Consider the following 13,956-nt stretch of genomic DNA (forward strand, 5'->3'; position numbering starts at 1 on the left):
ACAGACACAGCACTGTCTTGCAAACTGCTCATCACTTGGTGTCAGGCCATTTTCTCAAGTCTGTGAGAAAAACACCTTAGCCTCTAACAGAATGGAAGTGAAGTTGGAGCAGTACTCTGACCAATATTGGACACTTGACCACTGATGACACAGTCCTAGTGGCAAAGTGTAAAATATGCTCATAGTTAACATTTTGAAGAGAAGATAAACCCCAAAGGGAAACAGCATGGTAAATTAGAAGTATTGACCCTGCAGAGAAAACGGTGGTCTTCTCGAAACATCTCTCCTTGGCTCGTTACCTGGAACCTTCTGTCTAGCCCCCAGTTCAGTAGGCAAGATGTGACTTCTTTCTTTACAATTACAACATCTTAAATGACTTCAGAGTTGTTTCCATAAATACAGCATGCCAGTGCTTACTGACTGATTTTACCACCTAGGAGCTTATTTGCATTCAGCAACGAAGCAGTTGAATTTTTAAGGTATTTTGTAGTTAAATTGCAATTAAGTTGGAAGGCTGCTTGCACAGCAATTCCCTAGTCATTAGATATGGCAAAAGTCTTTATAAAAATATTGGAGCTGACTACAGCCTTGTGCTGCTTGTCTCACACACACCAAAAATACTATATGATACAAAGCACTGTGTAAGGCTGCATAACAAACAGCTGGGTCTACACCCAGGTTTAACAGGGAGCAAGCCATGGTAATATTATTTCTTCATTTCCTCTTCTGAGCCTCTTTCAGTCTTATGCCTATGTACATATTTTCTAGGCCATTTATTCTTTCCTATACTGAAAACACTATCAAACAGGTATGGTGGTGAGTGTTGGAAAAATTTATATATGTCCTATCAGCATAAACAAATATGTGGACTATACTCAGAAAAGCTATAAAGCTGCTGGAGCATACCGTTAGCCTGAACACAGGTACCATTCTTGTACACGTTTTCAAGGGTCGCACCTCTTTATGTACCAGTTTATTCAGACATGACACAGCGTATAGTTCACAGCCATACTTCTAAGCAGAGATTTCTTAAGACACAATTGCTCTTTTGTGCTTTCCGCTACATTTTCATTTAGTCATGACAGCATAACCAGCAGTTGATATTCTGCTTCTGTGGGGCAATAACTTTACTATGCTTCATTAATTAAAGCTATGGGTATTAAGTGGAATGGCTGTTGGGAGTGTGAAAAAAGGCATTGCTACATTGACAGCAAAGAGATGGCTGTGAGTTGTAACTGCGTTCCTTATTCTGCTTCAGTCTATTTTGGAAGGTCAGGATTACTGTAAACAAACATACTCAGCTGATATCTGAAGCAATGTCTGAACAGGAAAGACTAAAAAAGTCCTAAGCAAGGAAAGCTTTTGCAAGTGTTTCAGCTGCTTAGTTGATTGAAACATCATAGTCTAACAAGAAATTGAGAACAATTATTTTAATAATTTAAGGGGTTCATTCAGCTTAGTCTGGTTTGATGATTAAAACACAGGGCAAAGAACCAGAAGACATTAACTCTATTTTCAGCATTAGCACTGGCTCACTGTGTGATATTAAGCAAGTCACTTAATTTAACTGTCACTCTCTGTCTCACCTGTAAAATGAGGGAACCTACCTCACAAGTTCTTTGTGAGATTAATTAATTAAACTTTTGCCGTACACCTAACATCTCTTGGATGAAAGGTGGTGGAAAAGTTATTATTAAACACATACATAAACAGGATACAAAAGCAGAGCTAGGTGGTTTCTATAGAGGAAACTCACATCTCTTTCATCTTTGAAGTTTTTAAGCATGACAACAAAATAATTAACTATAGGACCTGTTGGTCACCAACGCAAGTGAGCTAATCAGTGACATCAAGCTTGGAGGCAGCCTGGGCTGAAGTGATCATGCACTGCCGGAGTTGGCAGTCTGTGGGATATGGGTCAGGTGAAGAGTAAAGTCAGGACCCTGAATTTTGGGAAAGCAAACTTTCAGCTATTCAAGGAATTAGTCAACAGGGCCCCAGGGAAACTGCCCTCAGGGACAAGGGAGCAGAACAGAGCTGGCAGATCTTTAAGCACCTTTTCCAGAGTACAAAAGCTCTCAATCCCTAGGTGTAAGAAAACAAGAAAGCAAGGCAAGAGGCCAACATGGATGAGTCAAGACCTGCTGGTGAAACTAAAGGGCAAGAGGGAAATGCACGGGCAGTGGAAGCAGGGACAGGTATCCTGGGAAGAGTATAGGGACATTGCCCGGTTGTGTAGGGATGGGGTCAGGAAGACCAAGGCACAGGTGGAGCTGAACTTGGCAAGGGATGCAATGAAGAAATAATAAAGGCTTCTACAGGTATGTCAGCCAGAAAAGGAAGGTCAAAGAAAGCGCACCCGCCTCAATGAGCAAGACTGGCAAACTGGTAACAACAGACAAGGAGAAGGCTGAGGTATGCAACATTTCCTTCTCAGTCTTCACTGGCAATTTCCCACACCTCTTAAATGGATGGACTGCAAGACGGGGACTGGAGGAGCAAAGTCCCTCTCACTGTAAGAGAAGATCAGGTTTGTGACCACCTGAGGAGCCTATGGGACCTAACGTGATGCATCCCAGAGTCCTGAGGAAATTGGCTGATGTAGTTGCCAAGCCCCTCTCCATGATATTTGAAAAGTCATGGCAGTCAGGTGAAGTCCCTGGTGACTGGAAAAAGGGACACACTGCACCCGTTTTTAGAAAAGGTAGAAAGGAGGAGCCTGGGAAGTACTGACCTGTCAACCTCACCTCTGTGCCTGGGAAGATCATGGCACAGATCCTCCTAGAAGCTATACTAAGGCACATGGAGGACAGGGAGGTGATTCGAGACAGCCAGCTTCACCAAGGGCGAGTCCTGCCTGACCAAGGTGTGGCCTTCTGTGATGGGGTGACTACATCAGTGGACAAGGGAAGAGCTATGGACATCGTCTATCTGGATTTCTGTAAGGCCTTTGACATGGTACCCCACAACATCCTTCTCTCTAAATTGGAGAGATACTGATCTGATGGATGGACTGTTCAGTGGATGAGGAACTGGTTGGAAGTTTGCATCCAAAAAGTAGTGGTCAATGGGTCAATTTCCAGATGGAGATCGGTGTCTGTATTGGGACTAGTACTGTTTAGTATCTTCATCAATAACATAGTGACATCGAGTGCACCATGAGCAGGTTTTCAAATGACACCAAGATGAGTGGTGGGATTCACACACCTGAGGGATGGGATGTCATCCAGAGGGACCTGGACAAGCTCCAGAAGTTGGCCCATATGAACTTTGTGAGGTTCAACAAGGCCAAGTGCAACGTCCTGCACCTGGGTTGGAGCAACCTCTGATATTAATACAGGCTGGGGGATGGAGGGATTGAGAGCAGCCCTGCCAAGGACCTGGAAGTTCTGGTTGATAAAAAGCTGGACATGAGTCAACAATGTGTGCTCGCAGCCCAGAAAGCCTGGGTTGCATCAAAGGAAGCATGGCCAGCAGGTCAAGGTAGGTGATTCTGCCCCTCTGCTCTGCTCTGGGGAGACCCCACCTGCAGTACTGCATCCAGCTCTGGATCTGTCAGCACAGGACAGACATGGGCTTGTTGGAGCAGGTCCACAGGAGGGCCACAAAAATGATCAGAGGAATGGAACACCTCTCCGATGAGGAAAGACTGAGAAATTTAGGATTGTTCAGCCTGGATAAGAGAAAGCTCCAGGGAGACCTTGTTGCAGCCTTTCAATACTTAAAGGGGGCTTACAAGAAAGATGGGGGTGGACATTTTAGTGGAGCCTATTGAAATAGGACAAGGGTAATGGTTTTAAACTAAAAGATGGTAGATTCAGACGAGATGTAAGGAAGAAATTATTTATGATGAGGGTGATGAAACACTAGAACAGGTTTCCCAGAGAAGCTGTGGATGCCCCATCCCCGGAAACATTCAGGGTCAGGTTGGATGGGGCTCTGAGCACCCTGATCTAGTTGAAGATGTCCCGGCTTATTGCAGGGGGGTTGGACTAGATGACTTTTAAAGATCCCTTCCAACCCAAACTATTCTATGATGCTATGATTCTAAAACTGTGGGTGAAGCCCTTGAAATGAGTTTATAAACTGAAAAAAAAGCATAGCCATACTCTAGACAGACAAACTATAACTAAGAATAAAATTGCATTGTCATTCTTCAGTAAAGCACACAATTAAAAGACTAAGGTGAGTTTTTCTCTTCTATGATGTATAAGCAAATTTACATCTAATTGAAGTGAAAGGCAGCAGTTTTAAATCTGGAGAAAGGAAATAATGTTTTTTTAAAAACCCAGTTTTTACTGAACTCATTGCCACATGACATTGTTGGAAACAAGATCTCAGTGAATTCAGGAAACAAACATTTACATGGAGATGTGAATATCCACCATGATGCTCTATGAGATGAGAGAGTTAAAAAACCCTCATGTTGCACAGTACAAGTCAACTAATAGCTGAGAGGCGTTTAAAAAAACCCTCCTGTGAAGTCTATTTGACTCTGGACTTAATTGCAACTGCATCAGAAGCACCTAGTACAGGTTGCTGTCAGAGGCAGCACCCTGGAGCCGGTGGGCTAAGGGTCACCTCTAGCACAGCAATCTCAGTGCTTACTGGGGCTAGACCAAGCAGCGCACCAGCACATCTTTAGCATCCTGCTACTCTTATAATAACTATATTGTAGGAAATGGCAGATTTGTTCTGTCATAAAATTAACTACATCAACAACAGAAAAGGGTCCAGCAACTTTTAACTGAAGGGTTTTTACCTCACAATGCAGTTTAACAGATAACAAAAAATGATTTTTACTAACATTGTGCTGTGACCCTATGAATGAGATGCTCAAAACCTCAGTGAGCAAAGAAAAAATGGATCAAGTAGTGTGATCAATGACATTCAAAGGTTATGTGTTTCCTGTACAGTTGCTTGCCTCACCAAAGACCATTTGGGGAAAGGACAAAACTAATTTGCACGTTTCTGAAGCCAGTTGTTGTTATCTTGAATATTCACAAAAATATCACCACTGATTTCTGTTGGTTCCATTCAAAACAGAGTGAGGCCTTTATGTAAAGCATGGTTGTAAGTCTTTTACAACTTTGAAATGAAGTTGGTGTTTGGTATGCCACCAGAGCAACATGCACAGGAAAATTCAGGTGTTCTATTATTTTAAAATCAAGTTCCTAGCTTAATAAATAACTTCCACAATATAATTTGGTAGATATAAATGCAAGTCAATTAATTGCTTTCATTGTAACATTTTTATGGTGTGAATTCTGGATCATAGTAAGTTATTTATACACTATAAATATAACCATAAATGTTAATACAGTTAACCAGTTTCTAATAAATTAACATTGAAGAGACATCTAGACAAAACCTTAGGCCCTCCAACAAGAATGGCAGAGCCATTAGCTCTGTTTCAGAGCCAAAGACCAAGACAGAGAAGTGCAGAAGTAACAATAATGCCACCATGGGTTATATAGTTGTACTAAAAAGAAGCAGTGACTCACTGTTAATGTTTACTCGGCCTGTATGCTTTAGGGATGAGTGGAGATTAGTGCAGAAAACTAGTTCTTTTATTCTCCTTTTATTTTGCTTATTACTAGCTAGTACTATTGCATTCAAGCAAGTCAAGCAAGATTAAGAATAAACAAGAGGTACTTGCCATCCAGCACTAACACAATGCCATGTGCTCACACACAGCTGCTTCTGTGTGCATTTTTAGCAGCTGTTTTTTCCTGTCTGTCCACAGCAAATGGGTACATGGCCTCACACAGTGCATGCACCTTCGCCCTTTCCTAGACCCGCCCCACACCTTTAATCCAGTCTCTGCACTCCAAGAGCCTCCTACATTACTGCTATCCCTTTTCTCACCCCAGCCGGGGCAGGAATCTCTTTGCCTTGTCACTTCGGTGATGGATAATGACAGCAAGTTCTCCTTTCATTTGTACTTGTGTCCCTAGCTGCACATACATGTAAATACATAGAGCAGCGATGCAACTTTTTCCAATGCAACTTCACAAGCTAGATAGATATTTTGCTTTCTTAGCAGATACTCACTGTGCTTAAAGGGTTGTTCGTCCTGCAGCAGCAATTTCTTCAGGAGTGTGAATAAGGCAGGTAAGCGGACGATGGCAGAAGCAGCTCCCACTACAGTATTACAGACCAATTCATACGATGACTGTAGCTGGACTCCTCCTAGTGCCTTGGAAAGCTGGAAGAAAAGGGAAGGGCTCAGGATATGATATCATGCACTCATTCTAAAAACAAGGAAACTGTTGTAGATAATTGAAAAAGTAACAGCTTGGAAATTCCTGAATGGCCAATAACAGAAAATTACTTTTCTGCTTCACCTTCCCTACCCTCTCTAGTGAAAAGTTTCAGTAATACAAATGACAGACTTAGAAAACAATATTTACATCATCACCAGGACTAGCGTAAGAGATGTGTTACAGCTGAGCCACCTCAGAGCATTGCTTAGTGTTGCGTGGCGTTGTCTGTTGTCTGTGCTTATATCAGATCTTAAATTTTGAGCTTGTTACCAGGTCTGTTCGGGCAAATACACCAGTGCCCAGCATAGCTGGCTCTGAAGCCACAGTAGGGTTTGCATAAGCAAAAAGGACCCATGTGTATCCACTCCTTGGCAGTACCCTGACTTGTTTATTGCCTTTTTCAGTGAAAGTAAAATCTTCTAAAGCATCTAAGTGACTTAGGAATCCAATTAATATTTTCTAAAGCAATGTAAGCAAACAGGCTTGTAAATCTTATGGAAAGTCAATGTGATTTTGTGCAGATTTGCTGGGGTAAGTTTTACTCCTTAGATCCCTTTCTAATTGAAGCCTGCTTTAGAAATAATAATCCATTTACTGGGCTATATTATTATAAATTTATTTCCCAGGTCATCATTTATAGCCTTTAAAAAAGAAATTAATAAACATTTGAAGCAAAGCAGATGTCCTAACTCAGCACAATTGTTCCTAACCTGGATTTAGCTTTGAAGTTTGCCGTTTCTATTTCAGATCCAAAGAAGCACCTGCATGCCTGGAAGCTTGTCTATTCTTTCCAGCTTTATCAATTGGTCTAATAAGTCACTCATTTTTCTTTCAAGTTGTCAGGATATTTTTGTTTCTGTTATAATCCCATAAAACACTCTCAGAGGAAAATTTAGCACAGCCTTCAAGCACACAACATTTTTATGTTGTGTTTGGAATTGCTAAACTCTCTGTTATGGCAGTCATTGTGTTTGCCTTTCAGATTTCTTTTTTGTGTTAAAAATTTCCTGTGATTTTTTTCATGTAATTCATCCCAGATTCAGCATTAAGGCCACCCGTAAGTGATATGTTATAATTCAGCATCATTTTGAAGCTGCTGTATTGGGTTTTGGTTTAATGGCTTGGGTTTTAGGAACCTTTATCATGTTAAAGGAGTTTAGTGATGGGGCATTTTATGTTCCACTATTTGTCAGTACCCTTCTACTGAGCTGTACAACAGGGTGTTGCTCTTGCAAGCCTATTGTTTAAAAAGCAATATTTTGCTGCCAGATTTCATGTTCTTTTTGTGCCCTTTGTTACTGGACTTTCAATTTCAGGAACTTGTTCTGTTTAAAAGGACAGTGGAAGAACAATACTTTATAATATAATATTTATTAAACAGATGCTGGTATTATCAATGCTTGTTTATCTAGTGGTGATGTGTCTCCCAAATAACCTGGCAGTAGTAGTAAAATAAACTGGAACACAAAACCTTTTTCTTCATACAGATTCTAGGGGTTTTTTTTTTAACTACTTGGATCTTCAATTATTCTGTGTAGCAAAGGGTAGTAACATCTCAAATTGGGCAAACATAAATTGTTTGTGACCTTGAGGAGTGTGAATAAAGATCACTAATACATTAACTTTCATAGAATTTGGGAAGACCTTCTCAAAAACTGCGATACAATTTTAATTTACATTTTTCTTTCTCTGCTTTCTCTTTGAATTTTGGTTGTACTATAAAACCTATATAGGTGATTACCTGGATTTCAGAAGATTTCCTATGACAGCATAGACTTGTCACTGCTCCAGGTTTGAGTTGGACATTTCATGTATTCACACACTGGAACGCAAACCATACTCTTAAATGTTCAGAGGATGAAAGAGCTGGAACCACTGTTTGCTAGGAAGGGAGCAGGGGTACCTCTGGTCTATTCTTGCTCTTCTCCAGTCCCCTTACAGTATTAGTCTACAGCATGCATCTGGCTGCAGCACTTGGGTCATTGCTCAGCCCGGGCTCTGAGGAGGCGGGGTACTGCCTGCATTGTGCTCCTAATCTGAATCTGCAGGAAATAAACCAGATGGTACCTTGGAATATTCCAGCTGAAGATATTCTGAAGACAACACACACATTAGTAACCAGGCCTTGAATCCAGACAGATGAAGGGAGCCTAGACAAACCACAGGCATGTTAGTGTTGATTCTCTTCTTGGTTCTCTACTGATTCTGACATCCATCTGGCTTCACCCTCAATTATGTCACTGCAAGCAAGATGAAAAGCAGACTAACTGTGCACGGCTCTAGATTGTTTTCTTGCATTCCTTTTTCTCCTTGCCAGAAAACCATCTTTCTCTCAGATTCTTGTATGTTCTTCCTCTTCCCATTTTCACAGAATCACGGAATGGTCAGGGTTGGAAGGGACTTCTGGAGATCATCTAGTCCAACTGCCTGCTAAAGCAGGTTCTCTTAGAGCAGGTTGCACAGGATCATGTCCAGGCAGGTTTTTAATGTCTCCGGAGAAGGAGACTCCACAGCCTCTCTGGGCAGCTGTTCCAGTGCTCTGTCACCCTCAAGGTAAAGAAGTTCTTCCTCTTATTCAGATAGAACTTCTTGTGTTGCACTTTGTGCCTGTTGCTCCTTGTCCTGTCACTGGGCACCACTGAAAAGAGCCTGGCCCCATCCTCTTGATGCTCACCCTTAAGATATTTGTAGACCTTGGTAAGATCCCTTCTCAGTCTTCTCCAGACGAAACAGGCCCAGCTCTCTCAGCCTTTCCTCATCAGGGAGATGCTCCAATCCCCTCATCATCTTCATAGCCCTCTGCTGGACCCTCTCCAGTAGTTCTCTGTCTCTCTTGAACTGGGGAGCCCAGAACTGGACACAGCGCTCCAGATGGGGCCTCACCAGGGCAGAGCAGAGGGGCAGGGTCACCTCCCTCCACCTGCTGGCCATGGTTCTCCTGATGCAGCCCAGGATCCCACTGGCCTTCTTGGCCACATGGCACACCGCTGGCCTGTGGGCAACTTGCTGTCCCCCAGCACTCCCAGGGCCTTCTCCGAGCAGGTCACCCCCAGCCTGTGCTGGTGCCTGGGGCTGTCCCTCCCCAGGTGCAGGACCCTACACTTGCCTTTGTTGAACTTAGATAGGTTCCTCTCCACCCAGCTCTCTGGCCTGTCCAGGCGTCTGTGAATGGCAGTGCAGCCTCTGTTGTATCAGCTGCTCCTCCCAGTTTTGTGTCATCAGCAAATGTGCTGAGGGGACACTGTCCTTTCATCCAGGTCACTGATAGATAAGTTGAACAGAACTGGACCCAGCGCTGACCCCTGGGGAACACCACTTGCTACAGACCTCCAGCTCAACTACACAGTGATCACAACTCTCTGAGCTCTGCCATCCAGCCAGCTCTCAATCCACCTCACTGTCTGCCCATCTAGTCCACACCTCCTGAGTTTACATATGAAGATGTTATGGGAGGCAGTGTCAAAAGCCTTGCTGAGGACAAGATAGACAACATGCACTGCTCTTCCCCTCATCTACCCAGCCAGACATTCCATCATAGAAAGCTATCAGGTTGGTCAGGCATGATTTCCCCTTGGTGAATCCACATTGAATCCTGATAACCTTCTTTTCCTCCACATGCTTCAAGATGACCTCCAGGATGAACTGTTCCATCACCTTTCCAGGGATGGAGGTGAGGCTGACCGGCCTGTAGTTTCCTGGGTTCTCCTTGCCCTTTTGAAGACTGGAGTGACATTGGCTTTCATCCAGTCCTCAGACACCTCTCTTGTTCTCCATGACCTTTCAGAGATGACAGAGAATGGCTTGGAAATAACATGTGCCAGCTCACTCAGCACTTGGGGGTGCATCCCACTGGGACCCATGGATTCGTGGGTGTGAAGTTTTCTTAAGTGATTTCTAACGTGATCTTCCTCCACCAAGGGAGTCTTCCTTTCTCCAGATTTTCTCTCCTGCCTCCAGGGTCTGGGAAACCTAAGGGCTGGCCTTGGCAGTGAACTCTGAAGCAGGATTGGCATTCAGTAATTCTGCCTTCTCTGTGTCCTTTGTCACGAGGGCACCCACCTCATTCAGCAGTGGGACCACATTTTCCCTAGTCATCCTTTTCTTACTGATGTACCTGATGAAGCCCTTCTTGTTGTCCTTGACCTCTCACACCAGATTTATTTCCAAACAGACCTTAGCCTTCCTTGTTGCTTCCTTGCATGTTCTGACCACATCCTTATATTCCTCCCAAGCAGCCCATCCCTTTTTCCACATCCCCTATTTCCACAACCCCACTGACTGATACATCTCAAACTTCCTTATTCTGTTTGAGGTTTGCCAGAAGCTCCTTGCTTATCCGTGCAGGTCTCCTGCCCCCTTTGCTTGATCTCCTACTCATGGGGATGCATCCATCTTGAGCTTGGAGGAAGTGATGCTGGAATATTAGCCAGCTCTCTTGGACCCCCCCACCTTCTAGAGCCCTAACTCATGGGATTCCTCCAAGTAGGTCCTTGAAGAGGCCAAAGTTAACTCTCCTGAAGTCCAGGGTTGCAATCCTACTTACTGCCCTGCTTCCTCCACACAGGATCCTGAACTACACCATCTCATGGTCACTGAAGCCAAGGCTGCCCCCAACCTTCACATCCCCAACTAGCCTGCCTTTGTGAAGACAAGGTCTAAAAGCATACCTTACATTGTTGGTTTCTCCACCACCTGCATTGAAAAGTTATCATCGATGCCTTGCAGGAACCCCCTGGACTCTGTGTCTAGCTGTGCTGTCTTTCGAGCAGATATCAGGGTTGTTGAAGTCCCCCAAGAGAACCAGGGCCTGTGACCATGAGGCTACCTCCAGCTGTCTGTAGAAGGCCTCGTTGACTTCTTCTGCCTGATCTGGTGGCCTGTAGCAAACACCCACAACAGTGTCATCCATGTAGGCCTGACCTTTTATCTTTACCCGTAAGCTCTCAACTTGTTCTGCATCCACCCCTAGGGAGAACTTAATACATTAGATTTCCTTCAAGATTTAGTTAGAATTATGGAATCATTAAATAATTTTTATTAGAAGAATATATTGGAGATCATCTTATCCTTTACCCACTCAAAACAAGGCTATCTTCAAAGTTAGGTCAGGTTGCTTAGCACCATGCCTGGTCCAGGTATGGTATCTCCAAGGATGGATATTCCAGCCTCACTGGGCATCTGGTTTAAGAGTTTGACCACCTCACTGTGAAGTCCATATGAAGTGTGCATATATAAGGCTGGGATGTTTCTCCACATTACTATGCAGCATCTGGTAGTAAACCTGAATGAGGAATAGGTTTGGAGCTTGGAAAAAGGGTAGGAAGGAACTATAATATGGGGAAATGAGGAAAATCCAAGATTTTCGTTTTATAGAAGGCAGTAGGAGACAGTGGCGAGCAGGAGTTAAAGGGATCATGGCAGAGAGGGACAAAAGAAAGGGCTGTTTCACAGGTCAGACAAGGTTGTGTGTGGGAGGCTAACTTGGATGATGAGAAGGCAGCAGGATCATAACTAAAATGGTCACCACCTCCAGAAGTGGGTACCTCTTACATCCCTAAATTAATCTTCAACAGTGCGCCATAACTAAAAATATCTTGCCAGTTCTGGCATGAAGTTGATTACAGGAGCTTGCAGGTCATTTTGCTTTCTTACGTTCCCTGTGCAATTTCAGTTGGGTAGCACACCTCGCATTTAAGGCAGTGCAGATATTTTGGTATGTTACTGTTCTATTCCAGAGAAAGCTGCCTTTTTGTAGAAAGAGGTACAAGTCCTGCAGTATACAAACATAGACAACACATAATATTTATACTGGAGTTTGCTTATAGATAACTCCAGTTTCAATCACAATTAATTCTCTCAGAGATCTCTGGACTAAAAGATGTTTTATGAATATATGCATATTTTAGTAAAAAATAGGAAATTTTAGTAGTGAGCACTATGACGTATAAATCATTTTCCAACACTAATAAAAAGGAAGAAAAAATTGAAGAATTATTTGCCTTTGCTGATTATTTAATTCCTCAGGAAAATTCAGCATGACTGTTAAAATTGCTCTCCGTTGTCCAAGACCAACACTGACAGCAATTGCGTTTTGCAGTAGTAGAAAGCAAAGACAACTACGTGAAAAGAGGGAGAAGATCTTTAAAAAGGGTGAGATGAGTTTGTGTTCCTAAGAACTAAAGTCTAGGTGACTTAGAATAGGAAATCGTGTTTAGTGATGTAGACATGTTAACTGATGAGTCCTCACAGTACCGTTGTGAAGCAGGGAAGGATTATGCCTCGATTTGACAGGTGGAGAAACACGGACAGAAAAGGCTAAGTTCTTACCAGGATCCTTGCCAGCTTCTTTCAAAGTAATTTCCAAGGAAGATCCTTCTCTGCAGAAAGCTTGAAGCTACAGATATCTCTCCAAGTTTCCCTCTGTTACAATGGGAGAAAAGAGACAGTCATAGGTGTTGAAGCTGCTGGCCTGGCCTTGTTTGGAGCTCTGACTGGATCGTCATCTGAACAGAGAACAAGCAGAAACAGCCTTTTCTGTATGATGACTCACTTTGCCAGAGGAAGATTAGTCAATGGAAATTTGTGTCTGCCTGTACTAGTTAGTAAATATGTACCCATCCCTGCCTAAGGCCAGGGGCAAAGCACTAGGGCAGCCAAAGAGGAAGCCTGAGTTGAGTAGTCATAGCTCTTTTGCTGTTGGCACTCCAACATCAACAGAAGTTTAAGAGCAGAGGAGTCCTAGGCTGATTGCCAGCATTGTAACAGACCTTACACTTGAAGGATGTCAGGTGCCGAGTCTCAGCTCTCCCATTTACTCTTTCTGCTCACAAGCTATGCAAGGTATACTCCAACCTTTCCCCAACACACACTTTTCATCTAACCTTGGATCAGTACAGGACTGCTGATTTTTCCTAAATCTTTTCACAAGGGAAATTATTCAGTCTAAAGCTCATGTAACTTTAGACTAACTTTGTGCTGCCCTATTAATCGGTAAAGTGGTAATGTGGTAACCAGAACCTCACAGTGGCAAAGGTAAGTAGAGATTTAAGAAGTCATTAACTTCTCATTCAATAAATATTCATACTTCATGTGGTCAGGTGTACCTTGGCTTTGCCATTCCTTTCCAGGAGTGTCTGAAATAGACTTGATTATTTGCCAGCTGAAACAAATTCAGTTCAGTTTCCCCTAATACTGGTAAATGCAGTTTGAACGTTGTCAGCACTAGGGTTTCTGCTACGACGGAGGGAAGACACAGTCACTCAATATGAGTGATCAGCAGACTTCGTTTATTGTCCCTTACAGTCACCTTTTATGCCTTGTTATAATTAGCTCGTACATATTACAAAAGTTAAGCTCATTATTGGTTAGTTGCCTAAATACCAAGCCTGCCCCTAGTTTCTCTTCTGTAGTTATCTGTTCCCACCTGCAACATTCTTTTCCCACCGCAATCTTCCTGTTATATTTTTGCTTTACTTCAGATAAGCTGAGAGCGATGTGCACTTTTGTCCAGCCAGCTGGACTATGTCTATGAGACCTTTTTCAGCTAGCCAGTTATCTGCAGGTTTCGGTATATCTGTGTTCACATCCTAAGTATAGCCTTCACAAGAGGTCCAAACAGAGAAATCCCTTGGAAGCTATCTTCATTGCAACTTCCTCTACAATGAACTGTTGTTGAAAAAAATCTGGAGAT

The 13,956-nt window shown here is 43.0% G+C and overlaps 1 protein-coding gene across 2 annotated transcripts in view; it reads right to left on the reverse strand.

Moving 5' to 3' along the window:
* The window catches only part of RALB (RAS like proto-oncogene B), a 49,501-nt gene extending 43,308 nt beyond the window's left edge, over positions 1-6,193 (reverse strand). The window contains exons 1-2 of one of the 2 annotated variants that reach the window (XM_037397280.1): positions 6,055-6,193; positions 2,364-2,513 (exon numbers count right to left, since the gene is read on the reverse strand). The gene's annotated coding sequence lies outside the window, so the exon portion shown is untranslated. The remainder of the gene's footprint in view (positions 1-2,363; positions 2,514-6,054) is intronic. The other variant, XM_037397279.1, reaches the window with a different exon arrangement.
* Positions 6,194-13,956: the final 7,763 nt, after the last annotated feature.

This window comes from Falco rusticolus, chromosome 8, assembly GCF_015220075.1.
Source record: "Falco rusticolus isolate bFalRus1 chromosome 8, bFalRus1.pri, whole genome shotgun sequence".
In the NCBI taxonomy this organism is placed as follows: Eukaryota; Metazoa; Chordata; class Aves; order Falconiformes; family Falconidae; genus Falco; species Falco rusticolus.